The following is a 13,595-nucleotide window of genomic DNA, read 5'->3' as shown; positions in this document are numbered from 1 at the left end:
TGCTCCACCTCCCTCCCACTCACGTCCACACTCACACCTGCATGCATTACATCTACATCCACTATCAGCATTAACACACCAAGCAGAAAACACACCTCACTGGCAGACACCTCCACAACAGCCATGCACGTGTCCCCTCTGTCCTCTCCCACTGTGTCTGTCCCCCCATTGTAAAGGATTCAAACGCAAGCACACAGACAACCAATAGCTATCCACCTCACATCAGCATACAGCCCATGCACCTGCACCCAAATCCAGCAGATATACACCTCCAACAACCACTCCCTCATCCTCCACTATTACTCCTCCCTCCTCCCACCCGAACGTCCCTAAAAAGCTTTTCCTTTCCCAAATATACCTCTTCCTTCCCCCTCCCCCGTCATTCACATATGGGCAGGGTACCAAGGACACAGCCCAGCACCTCAGTCAAACAGTCCACAGGGGAAGTGATAGCACCACCTACTCGTGGTAGTAAGGATACCAGACCTACAACACTGAAGGGGAAGGTGCCAGCACCACCAGGGATGAAAGGGAAGAGTCCTGCACCAGCTGTGAGGAAGGGAGGGAGGCTGCACCAGCTGTGAAGAAGGGGAAGGAGCCTGCAACAGCTGTGAAGAAGGGGAAGGAGCCTTCACCACCAGGCAGAGAGGGGAAGAGCCCATCCACCCCTGCCAGGAAGGGTAAGGGATCCCTGACCCATGAACAGGAGGAGACAAGGCACTCTAGGCCAGTGGACGCTGTCAGGCTAACACCGCCACCACCACCAGCTGCCACGGGGCCCCCACCACCAGCTGTGGATGTGCAGCCATCAGGGAGCGCAAGGACTGCCCAGGAGCCTCCTCCAACAACCACCACAATGCAGCCATCAGGGAGTGCAGGCGCTGCCCAGGAGCCTCCTCCAACAACCACCACAATGCAGCCATGAGGGAGTGCAGAGGCTACCCAGGAGCTTCCTCCAAACCACCATCACAGTGCAGCCATCACCGCTGGCAGACGCCATGTAGTCCACCCTCCAGGGGCTACTGTACGGGCTGCCCCTCCAGAACCAGTGGGAAAGACACCCACTTGAGAGACTGTGGCCTTGCATTCCCTGGGACAAAGCAATGGGCATGTTGCCCCCTCCAGAACCAGTGGGCAAGACACCCACCTGAGAGACTGTGGCCTTCCATTCCCTGGGACAAAGCAATGGGCATGTTGCCCCTGCAGAACCAGTGGGCATGCCACTCACCTGAGAGCCTGTGGCCTTGCACTCCACAGGACAAAGAAATGGGCATGTTGCCCCCTACAGAACCAGTGGGCAAGACACCCACCTGAGAGAGACTGTGGCCTTGCACTCCCCAGGACAAAGCAATGGGCATGTTGCCCCCTCCAGGACCAGTGGTCAAGACACCCACCTGAGAGACTGTGGCCTTGCACTCCCCAGGACAAAGCAATGGGCATGATCCCCCCTTCAGGACCAGTGGGCAAGATACCCAACTGAGAGACTGTGGCCTTGCACTTTCCAGGACAAAGCAATGGGCATGTTGCCCTCTCCAGAACCAGTGGGAACGACACCCACTCCAGATACTGTGGCCTTGCATTCCCCAGGACAAAGCAATGGGCATGTTGCCCTCTCCAGAACCAGTGGGAATGACACCCACTCTAGAGACTGTGGCCTTGAACTCCCCAGGACAAAGCAATGGGCATGTTGCCCCCTCCAGAAAGAGTGGAAAAGACACCCACTCGAGGTACTGTGGCCTTGCACTCCACAGGACAAAGCAATGGGTATGTTGCCCCTTCCAGAATCAGTGGGCAAGACACCCACCTGAGAGACTGTGGCCTTGCACTCCCCAGGACAAAGCAATGGGCATGTTGCCCCCTCCAGAACCAGTGGGAAAGACACCCACTCCAGAGACTGTGGCCTGGCACTCCCCAGACAAAGCAATGGGCATGTTGCCCCCTCCAGAACCAGTGGGCTTCTTCCCGCATCTGGCTGAGGTGCCCCCCTCCGCCTTAGGTGCCTGACTATTTGCAAACTGATGCTCCTGCAGTGTACTATCCGTATGTGGTCAGGATTTGAGTTGGGCCTTAAACTGTGCCCTGTGGCCATGTGGCCATGTCCGTTTGTGTACATATTCTGCTGTTTTTCAGGGACAAATTGTTTTTCTTGTGCAGCTGGTTGTGTGTATGGTGTGTGTGCCTGGTGTGTGTGGGGCGTGTGTGTGTTACTCTCTTTTTCCTCCCACCCTTCCTTGAGTGCTAGGCGTCTGTACTCACCGTTGTCATCTTCATCTGTGTTGGTGTTCCAGGTGGAGCATAAAGTAGAAGATCATCGGGAAAACATGCAGTTCGGGTTCCATGGTGGCGTGGTTCTTCCCTGTGTCTCCAATGGTGAGTCCTTTCACTCCTGAGCTCTGTTTCCGCCAGGCTTTTGTTGGCGTTGGTACTGCCCCAGAAGAGGTGGCAGATTGTAGGGTCAAAATATGGTAGGCGGTACTTTGTCCTTCGTCTGGCTGTTGGCGGCTTCCGCCGTGGTGGATGTTGATTCCGACATGGCGGTTGGTGTGGTACATTGGCTGTCTAACAGAGTTATCACTGCCATGCTCATAATTTGGCGAAACTTACCACCAGCCTGTTGGTAGTATTACCATCACTTTATCACCCACCGCCAGGGTCATAATGAGGTCATAATGAGGGCCATAATGTTTGTGTAGATGAAATAGTATGTTATTATTGCCTAGGAATCCTAAACCATACCCTGATGTCTTCACATGAAATTTGTGATAATTTGGAGATTTACCCTATACCTTCAGAACTACAACATTTGAACTTATATCAAAGTATATTAATTCAAACTTTATATCCATTTCAAACTATAATTGCAATGAAACTCACATTTGTGAAATTTCAACCACAATAGTTAGTGCCTGCAATAAAAGAAAGGTTGTTTTTCTAAAATTAGATTTTTTAGAAAACATTGAAACTGTGGGAGCAAAGCAAAATTTATAAGAACCCTTAATTGTATTAGCTAATGAAGTGCCAACCAAAGATTTAAAAAATGGAAAGAATTAAAGGGAATGTCCGTCTTACAACGTACTCTTACATATTAGAAAATAACATACACTACCAACATTTTGAATTGAATGCCTTTATAGATACCACTGACCTACTATTTACAGATTAAACTAATGTTGGACAGTTTGAGAAAGTTAGTAAAGAACACTCTGAAGGAATAAAAGAGCACAATAGTACACACCCATTGGATTCCACAGATTTAATGGGTGATGCTTTAGAACTCTATCAAATGATGGAGGCTACAGAAAATCCAGTTAGTATCTGAGAAACAAACTTAAGAGGCTTGATGTTATCAATTTCTTTTAACTGGAAAAGTAGGGCAATCTGATGATCAGCCAATTCTTATTTCAGCACCGGAATGTCAATCCTCAAGACTATATTCAGAGGACCCACATTTTAGGCAAAACATAACTTACGTTTTTACTTCACTATATGAAAGTGAATTATCTATGACCTCTTATGCTGTAGCATATGTGATATAAACTGGAACAGGATTTAATAACTTAACAGCAACAGAATTCCTAAATAAGGCTCAATTCAATGATGAAAACCTAGAATATAACTTAAGTAATATTATGGCATGTCAGCGAGGCACAGATGAATATTGGTTCTGAAGACATAGAGAACTAAGTTGTATGTTGAGGGATTTGGGTTTCTTGCTTAAAGTTGTGCAAATATGGGATGATGTCTATTGTTTCCTATTTGAAGCTAACAATAATTTGACAGATCTTGCATTGAAAACACCAGGAGAATTATGTTCTTTAGATCCAGTAAATATTTGCAGATTTTTTCATCACAAATTGCAGACTATGGCCCTCATTACAACACTGGCGGTCGGTGATAAAGCGGGGGTAATACAGCCAACAGGCCAGCGGTAACCAAAATGGAATTATGAACACGGCGGAAACCGCTCAGACAGACAGCCACTTTAACACACTGACCGCCATGGTGGTATCAACAAGCACCACGGCGGTAACCGCCAACAGCTAGGTGGAAGACAATGTACCGCCCAAACTATTATGACAGGCCTATCCGCCACCTTTTCCGGGGCGGTACCAACGACATCAAAAGCATGGTGGAAACAGAACACAGAACTCAAAGGACTCACCTGTGGAGACTCAGGGAACAACCATGACGCCAAGGAGCCCAAGCTGTACATATTTCCGATGCTCGTCTGCCTTTTTCTGCATTATGAACATCAACGCCGGCAAAGACGACCACAGTGAGTACTGCCGCCTAGCACACAAGGGAGGGGGGAGGAAAAAGAGACCGACACACACATGCAACACGCAACACCCCCACCCCCACCCCCAACACCAGACACACAACCAGATGTACAAACATTACATATTCACCCCGTACCCCTCAGGAATAATGCAAGGACAAAAGGATTTGAAGAAAGTGAGTATAATACGATAAAATAACATGAATAAGTGCATCAAAATATAAACTTATATACATATTTACAAATGTAGGGATGCTGCCAGGTCCTCAATGTCCATGAGCCACAGGGCCACAACACATAGGCCAACGCCTCACCTCACTTCAGCAACAACACGGAGAGAACACTGCAGGGGTATCACGTCTAAAATACACAGGCACCTCAGGGGGAAGAGGAAAGGGGGGGCATCTCAGTCAGATGATGGTACAACACCACTGGTCCTGGTGGGGGCTACATGCCCTGTGCAATATCCTGGGGAGTGCAAGGCCACAGTCTCCCAAGTGGGTGGTTTGCCCACTGCTTGGTCCTGGGGAGTGCAAGGCCACAGTCTCTCTAGTGGGTGGTTTGCACACTGCTTGGTCCTGGGGAGTGCAAGGCCATAGCATCTCAAGTGGGTGGGTTTGCCCACTTCTTGGTCCTGGGGAGTGCAAGGCCAAAGTCTATCAAGTTAGTGTTTTGCCCACTGCTTGGTCCTCGGGAGTGCAAGACCACAGTCTCTCTAGTGGATGGGTTCTCCACTGGTTCTGGAGGGGGCCTTGTGCCCAGTGTGCTTCATCCTGGGAAGGATGGGGAGAGTTGATGGCTTCTCCATTGGCTCTGGATGGGGCATTGTGCTCAGTGTGCTTTATCCTGGTGTTGGAAAATGGGTTATTGGTAAGGGCAGGTAAGTACCTACACTTAGCAATAGGCCACTAACCTCCACGTAGGTCCAGTTAGGTCTCAGTAAATTAAACCCAGCTCAACCCTTGGTAGCTTGGCAATGAGCGACAAGGCTTAACTTAGGAGATAGAGTGTAAAGCATTCAAATATCACAAAACAGTAATTAAATAAAACACAGGAAACTGTTTAAAAATCCAAAACCAATTTATAAAAATAGATTATATTTTTATCTTTAAAATGACACAAAAACGAATAAAATCGGATAAGGCGAACCGGCGATATGAATTTTTAAAGAATTATTGTTTTCTAGGTCCTAGAAGCAAAAAGTGCCAATCTGGTCATCTGGTCACACCTCGACCGGAGCAAAGTCAAAGTTTAAGGCCGACCGCGATGGAGCCCGGCTCGTCTACAGCCTGCGGGAGACCCGGTCAAAAGTTTACCTTCGGACTTAGTCGTTTTTCTGAAGATTTTCTTCAGCGGGACAAACCTGCCAGTCCAATCCGACCTCCTGGAACTCTTCTCCGGATACGCGTCGCGGGAGCCCTCGATGGAGATTTTTACCTTCGGACTTAGTCATTTTTTCAAGGTGAAAATCCTTCGACCGGGGTAAACCTGGATCTTGATCTGACGTCTTTGGAGCCCTCCTCGGATACGCTGGCATGGAGGTCCCGGTCAACTTCCTACGTTCGGACTTAGGCCCTCATTACACCATTGGCGGGCGGCAACGGCCGCCCGCCAAGTTGTAACCGCCGTGCGGCCGCCACTCCCACGGTGCCCATGATGACATCCCCGCTGGGCCGGCGGGGATGTGGGCCGCAACATGGGAGCCGGCTCCAAATGGAGCCGGCGGTGTTGCGGCCGTGCGACGGGTGCAGTTGCACCTGTCGTGCTTTTCACTGTCTGTTATGCAGACAGTGAAAAGCTGCACGGTGCCCTGTCAGGGGGGCCCGCGACTCCCCGTACCGCCAGCCTTTTCCTGGCGTTTCAAACCACCAGGAAAAGGCTGGCGGTAGGGGGACTCGTAATCCCCCGGGCAGCGCTGCAAGCAGCGCTGCCCTGGCGGATTATCACCGCCGGGGCAAATGTGGCGGGAAACCGCTGGCCCCGGCGGTGCGACCGCGGCACTACCGCTGCGGTCGTAATCCCCTCTGAAGCACCGCCAGCCTGTTGGCGGTGCTTCAGCCAAAACAGCCCTGGCGGTCTCGGACCGCCAGGGTTGTAATGAGGGCCTTAGTCTCTTTTTTGGAGATTTTCTTCACCGGTACAAACCTGCAAGTCAGGCCGGGTCGCGGTTGGGGCAAACCGGCTAGAGTTGCCGCGGCGGGTTGGTCCCTCTATGGAGGTTTTTTCAAAAGTTCTCCAAACTTCTCCAAACTTCTGGATCTTCTCCCAGATGTTCCTTTAAGGTTATTTTGGGGTCCATTGCTCACCCCAAGGTTCCAGAGGCTCTGAGATGACCTTTGGGGTGTGGACTACAACTCCAGAATGCACCTGGTGCAAACTCCTTTTTGGCCACTGGACAGTGGATCAGCTGGTTGGTTTCTTCAGGAGTTGGTGCAGGGGACACTGGTTAGCAATTTTTCACCTGTAGCAAACAGGGAGTCCCTCTTTGAACCAGTTGAAGCCACGCAAAGTCCTTCTTGTGGTGAAGCCCAAGTGTGCAGATGGTGCAGTCCGTCAGAGTGCAGGGTCCATGTGCAGGCCAGGGGTCCAGCAGGGCAGTCCTTCTTCTTCTGTGGTTCTTCCTTGTTGGAATCTGATGGGGATCTGAGGTGTGGGTGCAGGTCTGCCAGTTCTATCCTTGCTCCTGGGTGAAAAACAGGGGTGTCCTGGTTCTCCAATCAGGTGCAGGGTCCTTCCCCCTGTGATGACCACTTCCTGGGAAGTGTGGCAAAAAACAATCCCAGGATGCAACATTCCTCAAGAATCCATCATGGCTGAAAGTGATTTTTGGAGGTTAAATTTGGCTGAGCCCAACCACTGTTGTGGCTAAAAATCCTAAACACACCCCTCTCCTGCCCTCTCCTAATCTAATCAAGGGGGCACCTAACATTCTGGGTTTGCAGGATGTGGGGGTGTTGCTGGGTTGCTCCACATGTCCTTCTATGCCTTTGAAGACCGGTTTGGCAGCCCTCCCTCTTCCTGTCTCACCATCTGCTGACGGGAGATCTCCTCCCAAGGGCACATCTATTTGTGTGAAGCCAGGCCACTTCACACCTCATCAAGGTAGCCTGGCCAGTCTGCCACAGGCTGGCCAATCAGAGCACAGCAGCAAAAACACTGCAGGGCTGAAGTTGGCAACTTTTCAGGTAAAGTGTAAAACTCTTTACCTGAACAAGTTATATTAAATCCAACAACTGGAAGTTGTGGGATTTATTACAACAATTAATTCGATGCCAAACTTCTGGTATCTGTTACTTAAGGGGACTTTTAAAATTAAAATAAAGTCTCCCCATTCTAGCCTATGGAGGCCACTCACTACAATGAGGGAGAACAAATTTGGCTGTTTTTACTTCACCAGTGCTTATAAAACTATTTTTATAAGGTCCCTGCTTATAGTTACATGGCACCCAGCTGGAGGGGCACATAGGGCACACCTTAGGGGTGACTTATATGTAAAAATAAGGTAGTTTAAGACTTTGGAACTACTTTTAATTCCAAAGTCGAATTTGCATATAACTTTAATTTAAAAGCAGCCAACAAGGCAGGCCTGTCTTTAAAATGATGCTGGGCACCTCAGCAGTGCACCTATTGGTGCACTACCTATGCTGGGGTCCCCAAACATACATGCCCTACCATATACTAAGGACCTATAGGTAGGTTGACTTAGCCAATTATAATTAGCCTAATTTGCATACTGATTTTATGCAGAGCACAGGCCCTGGGACTGGTTAGCAGTACCCAGGGCACCATCAGAGTCAGGAAAACACCAGCAGAAAGTGGAAAATGGGGGCAAAAAGTTAGAGGGCCTCTGCAATCAGCCCTGTTCTCTCACACCTGGGAAGGATGGGGTGAGTGGATGGCTTCTCCACTGGTTCTGGAGGGGGCCTTGTGCCCAGTGTGCTTCATCCTGGGAACTATGGGGTGAGTGGATGGCTTCTCCACAGGTTTCCGGAGGGGGCATTACGCCCAGAGTGCTTCATCCTGGGAAGGATGGGGTGAGTGGATGGCTTCTCCACTGGTTCTGGAGGGGGCATTGTGCCCTGTGATGCAGATCTTGGGAGGTGCAAGGTCACAGTCTCTCACCTGGGTGTCAGACCCACAGGATTTGCAGGGGCCAGGACGCACAACAGCCCATGGAGGCAGGACTACACACTGTCCACCGGCAGTGATGACTGCTCTGCGGTGGCAGTGGCGGGGCTGGTGGCGGTGCTGGCAGTGGTGGGGGGAGAATCCAGCCCATCCCCTGCAGCCTTGGACGGCTGCCCACTGGGGCTGCGGCTGCTGGCAGTGGTGCTGGTGGCGGTGCTGGCAGTAGTGAGGGGAGGCTCCAGCCTATCCCCTGCAGCCTCGGATGGCTGCCCACTGGAGCTGCTACTGCTGGCAGTGGTGCTGGTGGTGGTGCTGGAGGCGGTGCTGGTTGCGGTGCTGGTGGCAGTGCTGGCAGTGGTGGGGGGAGGCTCCGGCCCATCCCCTGCAGCCTCAGACGGCTGAACCACCATGCTTGGTGGGGGGGGCTCCAAATGAGTCCCAGCACCGGGCCTCATATCCTTCCTGCCTGCTGGTGCAGGCCCCTTGCCATTCCTGGCAGCAGCCGGGGATTGCCCCTTGCCCTTCCCTCCTGCAGCTGGTGGTGCCTCCTTGCCCTTCCTAGATGCTGCCGGTGGTGCCTCCTTGCCCTTCCCTGTCACAGCTGGTGGTGCCTCCTTGCCCTTTCCTGTTGCAGCTGGTGGTGCTTCCTTGCCCTTCCTTGATGCATCTGGTGCAGGCACCCTTTCAGTGTTGCTGCCTGGTGCCCTGGACCCTCTCCCACCTACAGTAGCTGTCAACACTACTGTGGCCGTGGACTGGGTGGCTGAGGTGCTCGCCTGGGTTCTGACCACTCTGGCCCGACGTGAAGGACGGAGGGGAGTGGTAGGGAAGAGGTCAACAATGGAGAGGAAAAGCTTCTTAGGGACATTGGGGCGGAGAGAGGGTGAAGGTTTGGGAGTGGAGGAAGAGGAAGTGGTTGTAGGAGGTGTCTGTCTGCTGTGTTTGCGTGCAGGTGCATGGGCTGGATGCTGTTGTGAGGTGGATGGCTTTTGGGTGTCTGAGTGCTTGTGTTTGTGTACTTTGGGAGGAGGGGGTACAGACACAGTGGGAGAGGATACAGGGGACATGTGCATGGATGTGGGGGTGGTGCCTGCCAATGAGGGGCGTGTAGTGATAGGCGTGATGGTGGTAGTGGATGAGGATGTAGTGCGTGCAGGTGTGAGTGTAGACTCTACTGGGAGGGAGGTGGACGAGGAGGAGGAGGGGGGACACAGTAGAGGCAGTAGATGTTGGTATGTCTGCATCGGGATGGTGTTTGTGTGAGTGCCTGTGGGATGATGTGTGGTGCTTGCGTTTGCTGAACCACTCCTGTGTGTTGTCCTGGGTGCATGCTGGTCTGCCTGTGTGCTTGGGATAGGTAGGGGTTGAGGGGAATGGGATTGGGTAGAGGAAGTTGGTGGAGGGAGGCTAGAAACAGGGACAATGGCTGCCATCAGGGAGGAGGTCAGAGCCTGGATTGATCTCTGTTGGGCCGCCATGCCAGAGTGAATGCCCTCCAGGAATGCATTTGTTTGTTGCAAAGGGGCTGCCAGCCCCTGGATAGCATTCACAATGGTTGACTGCCCAACAGAGATGGATCGCAGGAGGTCAAAAGCCTCTTCACTCAGGGCAGCAGGGCTAACTGGGGCAGGGCCTGAGGTGCCTGGGGCAAAGGAGATGCCCACCCTCCTGGGTGAGGGGGCACAGGAAACACACTGAGGAGCTGCTGGGAGGGCGGTGCTGGTATGGGGGTGGCAGCTGTACCTGTAGTTCGGGTGGGCACAGAGGTGTCAGCCACCACCAGGGAGCTTCCATCGGAGGAGGTATCACTGTCAGAACTGTCCCCTCCAGTCTCCTCTGTGGTGCTCCCTTCACCCTCCGTCCCACTGGTGCCCTCACCGTTGTTGGATTCAGCCTCCTGGACCCTGTGGGATACAGCTCTCCCCATCACAGGTGCCTCTGCCCCTCCGCCAGATGATGCTAATGCAAATAAGAACAGGGTGACAAAACAAAAAGGGGGGGGAGAGACAAAGGATACACTTGGTCAATGGCGGCAACAACACCCCCGTTGGCGTACATGATACACACACAAGGTACAGCCCTATGCACTAGGCAATGCACTAACAATCACAATGCTAGTCACCAGCCCATGGACAGGTATACCTAACGCCCATGCAGTATACCTGAGACCCACAGACACCTGCCCAGTAGTGGATGCCTACTAGCTTGGTTGGAGGAGGTTTTACATCAGACCCTGCCCAACATGGGCCCTACACTGCAAAGTCCAGCCTGGCCTAGGGGCACCCAGAGGCCCACACCCCCCACCGAATGCCACCCCACCACGCGCAAGTAGTATATTGGGACACTGTATGCCCCCAAGCACCCATCCAGCTCTGGATCGGCCACCGCCAGTATGAGGGGCCATCAAGGAGGTCAGGGTTCGACAGGCACCCCTTCCTCGTTGGGAGGCAATCCCCAGCTGTGCCTCCACCGTCTTCCATGCCCAGTGTCTCAGGTCCTCCCACCGTTTGCTACAGTGGGTGCTCTGACTGCCATAGACCCTCAGGGTCTGCACACCCTTGGCGATGGCACGACATATACCCTTTTTTGATGGGCGCTGACCTGCAGAGAAATACACATAGGAAAAGGTATCAGTCAGATTGTCTTGTCTGTTACACTCATGGCCACCATAGCCCTCACATCCCTTTACGCATAGACATTACCCACCATACAAGCAGCACGCTGCCCAGGGCCCTTTCACCATCCCCCCACACGAGGCCCTCACACACAGCACTCCATGCATTCATGCCCATGCATTGTGCTCAAAGTGTACTCACTTGTTGGTCTGGAGGCTCATACAGCATTCGGTACTGGGGTAGGACCCCATCCACCAGTCTCTCCAACTCCACAGCAGTGAAGGCAGGGGCCCTTTCCCCAATGATACGTGCCATGGTTGGGTCCAGACACAGGTCACAGCAGCACTTGCAGTGTAGGTCCTCTCCTGTTGAAGGTTAGGTAGCAAGTGAGTGATCAGATAGAAAATGGCGGTCACGTCCGCGGCGGTGCGTACTTCACCGCCGGCGTACATCACCATTGGACACTGTAACCCACAGGGCCCAATGGTATCCAATGAGGAGTTGCACGGCGGTTCTCAACCGCCACCCGCAACGGCGCACAACATCAGCAGAATTACCTCATTTCCACATGTCCCTACATACAGGACAGGCTGACGCCATTTAGGAAGGGGGCAGGCCATGGTAGCTAACTGCGTCACAGTACACATAGGCACCATTTGGCCCTATCCAACAATATACTGTTACAGTTACAACATGCAATGCAGTGTAGTGTTTTGAAATATGGAATACTAACCAGCTGCTCACCATTTGCCCCCTAGATTGCAACCGCTGCGGATGAATAGGAGATGGAGACATCCTCCCGTGTCCAGGCCCTTGGTGGAATTGGCAACAATGGAGAACAGGCACATTATCCTCACCTAAAGACTGGACAGGGCCACAATCACAGAGCTGTGTGCCTAATTGGAACCTCACCTGATATATGCTATCCGTCAGCCCACCGGGATCCCCCCTCTTGTGCAAGTCCTATCTGTGTTCCATTTCCTGGCAACTGGCTCCTTCCATGTGACAGTGGGCTTGACAGCAGGATTGTCTCATCCAATCTTCTCAATGGTGCTGACCAGAGTGTTGTCTGCCCTGATGAAACACATGCACAGCTACATAGTTTTCCCCCAGGTGGAGGATTTGGGCACAGTGAAAGCTGATTTCTATGCAATGGGACATATCCCCAACATTACTGGGGCTATTGATGGTACACATATTGTATTTATCCCCCCCCCGGAGAAATGAACAGGTGTTCAGAAATCGAAAGAGCTTTCACTCCATGAATATGCAGATAGTGTGCCTGGCGGACCAGTACATCTCCCATGTCAATGCAAAGTATCCTGGGTCTGTGCATGATGCCTTTATCCTGAGGAATGGCAGCATCCCATATGTGATGGCTCAACTCCAGAGGCACCGGGTGTGGCTGATAGGTGAGCCCTGGTTCTCACCCAGTAGGTGTTGGTGTATGGGTATGGTGTGGGCCCTAAGGGTTAGTGTGTGTCTAACCGTTGTGCCTCGATATTTGCAGGTGACTCTGGTTACCCCAACCTCTCATGGCTACTGAACCCTGTGAGGAATCCCAGCACAAGGGCAGAGGAACATTATAATAATAAACATGGGCGAAAGGACATTTGGATTCCTGAAGGTGAGGTTTCGTTGCCTCCATCTATCAGGTGGATCCCTGTATTACTCACCCAAGAAGGTGTGCCAGATTATCGTGGCATGCTGTATGTTGCACAATCTTGCCTTACGTCGCCAGGTGCCTTTTCTGAAGGAGGATGAGGCTAGAGATGGGCATGTGGCAGCAGTGGACCCTGTGGACAGTAAAGATGAGGAGGCAGAGGATGAGGATGAGGACAACAGAAGTGCAATAATACGACAATACATCCAATGATACACAGGTAAGAGTGTTATTGCACTTTACATTGACAGTTTTCTGTTTGACATTGTCACTGGCAGGCTGATTTTCCCACTTCTATGGTCACTTATTGTACCCTTTGGCATCTCTATTTTCAGATAGTTGTTCCTCACTATCACTCCTGGTGTGTTGACTGCAGCCAACTACAGGTCATTCCTATGTATACATTACTGTACAGCTGTATTGCAGTGTTTAAAGCTTGTTAAACGAATACATAGTACAATCATTTGACAGACTCCACACTTGTATTTATTCAAATTGTGTTTATTTAAGTGCTAATAAGTAGAGGGGGATATTCAATGGGATGGGGTGATGGTGGAGGAATGTCCAGGATAGAGTCCAGTGTATTTGTGTCACAGATGCATTGTCCAAGGGGGCATAGGAAGGGGAGCAATGGCAGTTCAAGGTGGACAGGGTGACTGAGTGGGACACAAGGGTGACAATCAGGAGAGTCTTATTTCCTGGCGGGGTACTTGGCAATAGCCTCTGGCTTCTGCCTGGATTGCAGGGTGTCAGGGAGTCCGGATCCTCGGGGTTTGCGCCTGTTCCCAATATGTCCACCTCTTGGCAGCTCCAAACTCTATTAGCCGTTATAGCAAAGAGTTAGAGAATGGCCAAGTGGGGGAGGGGTTTTAGGTTGGGAACAGCGTGGAAGGAGACCTGTGGAAGGAAA

The sequence above is a fragment of the Pleurodeles waltl genome, chromosome 5 (genome assembly GCF_031143425.1).
Source record: "Pleurodeles waltl isolate 20211129_DDA chromosome 5, aPleWal1.hap1.20221129, whole genome shotgun sequence".
Classification (NCBI taxonomy): domain Eukaryota; kingdom Metazoa; phylum Chordata; class Amphibia; order Caudata; family Salamandridae; genus Pleurodeles; species Pleurodeles waltl.
Note: the sequence above shows the minus strand (reverse complement) of the source record.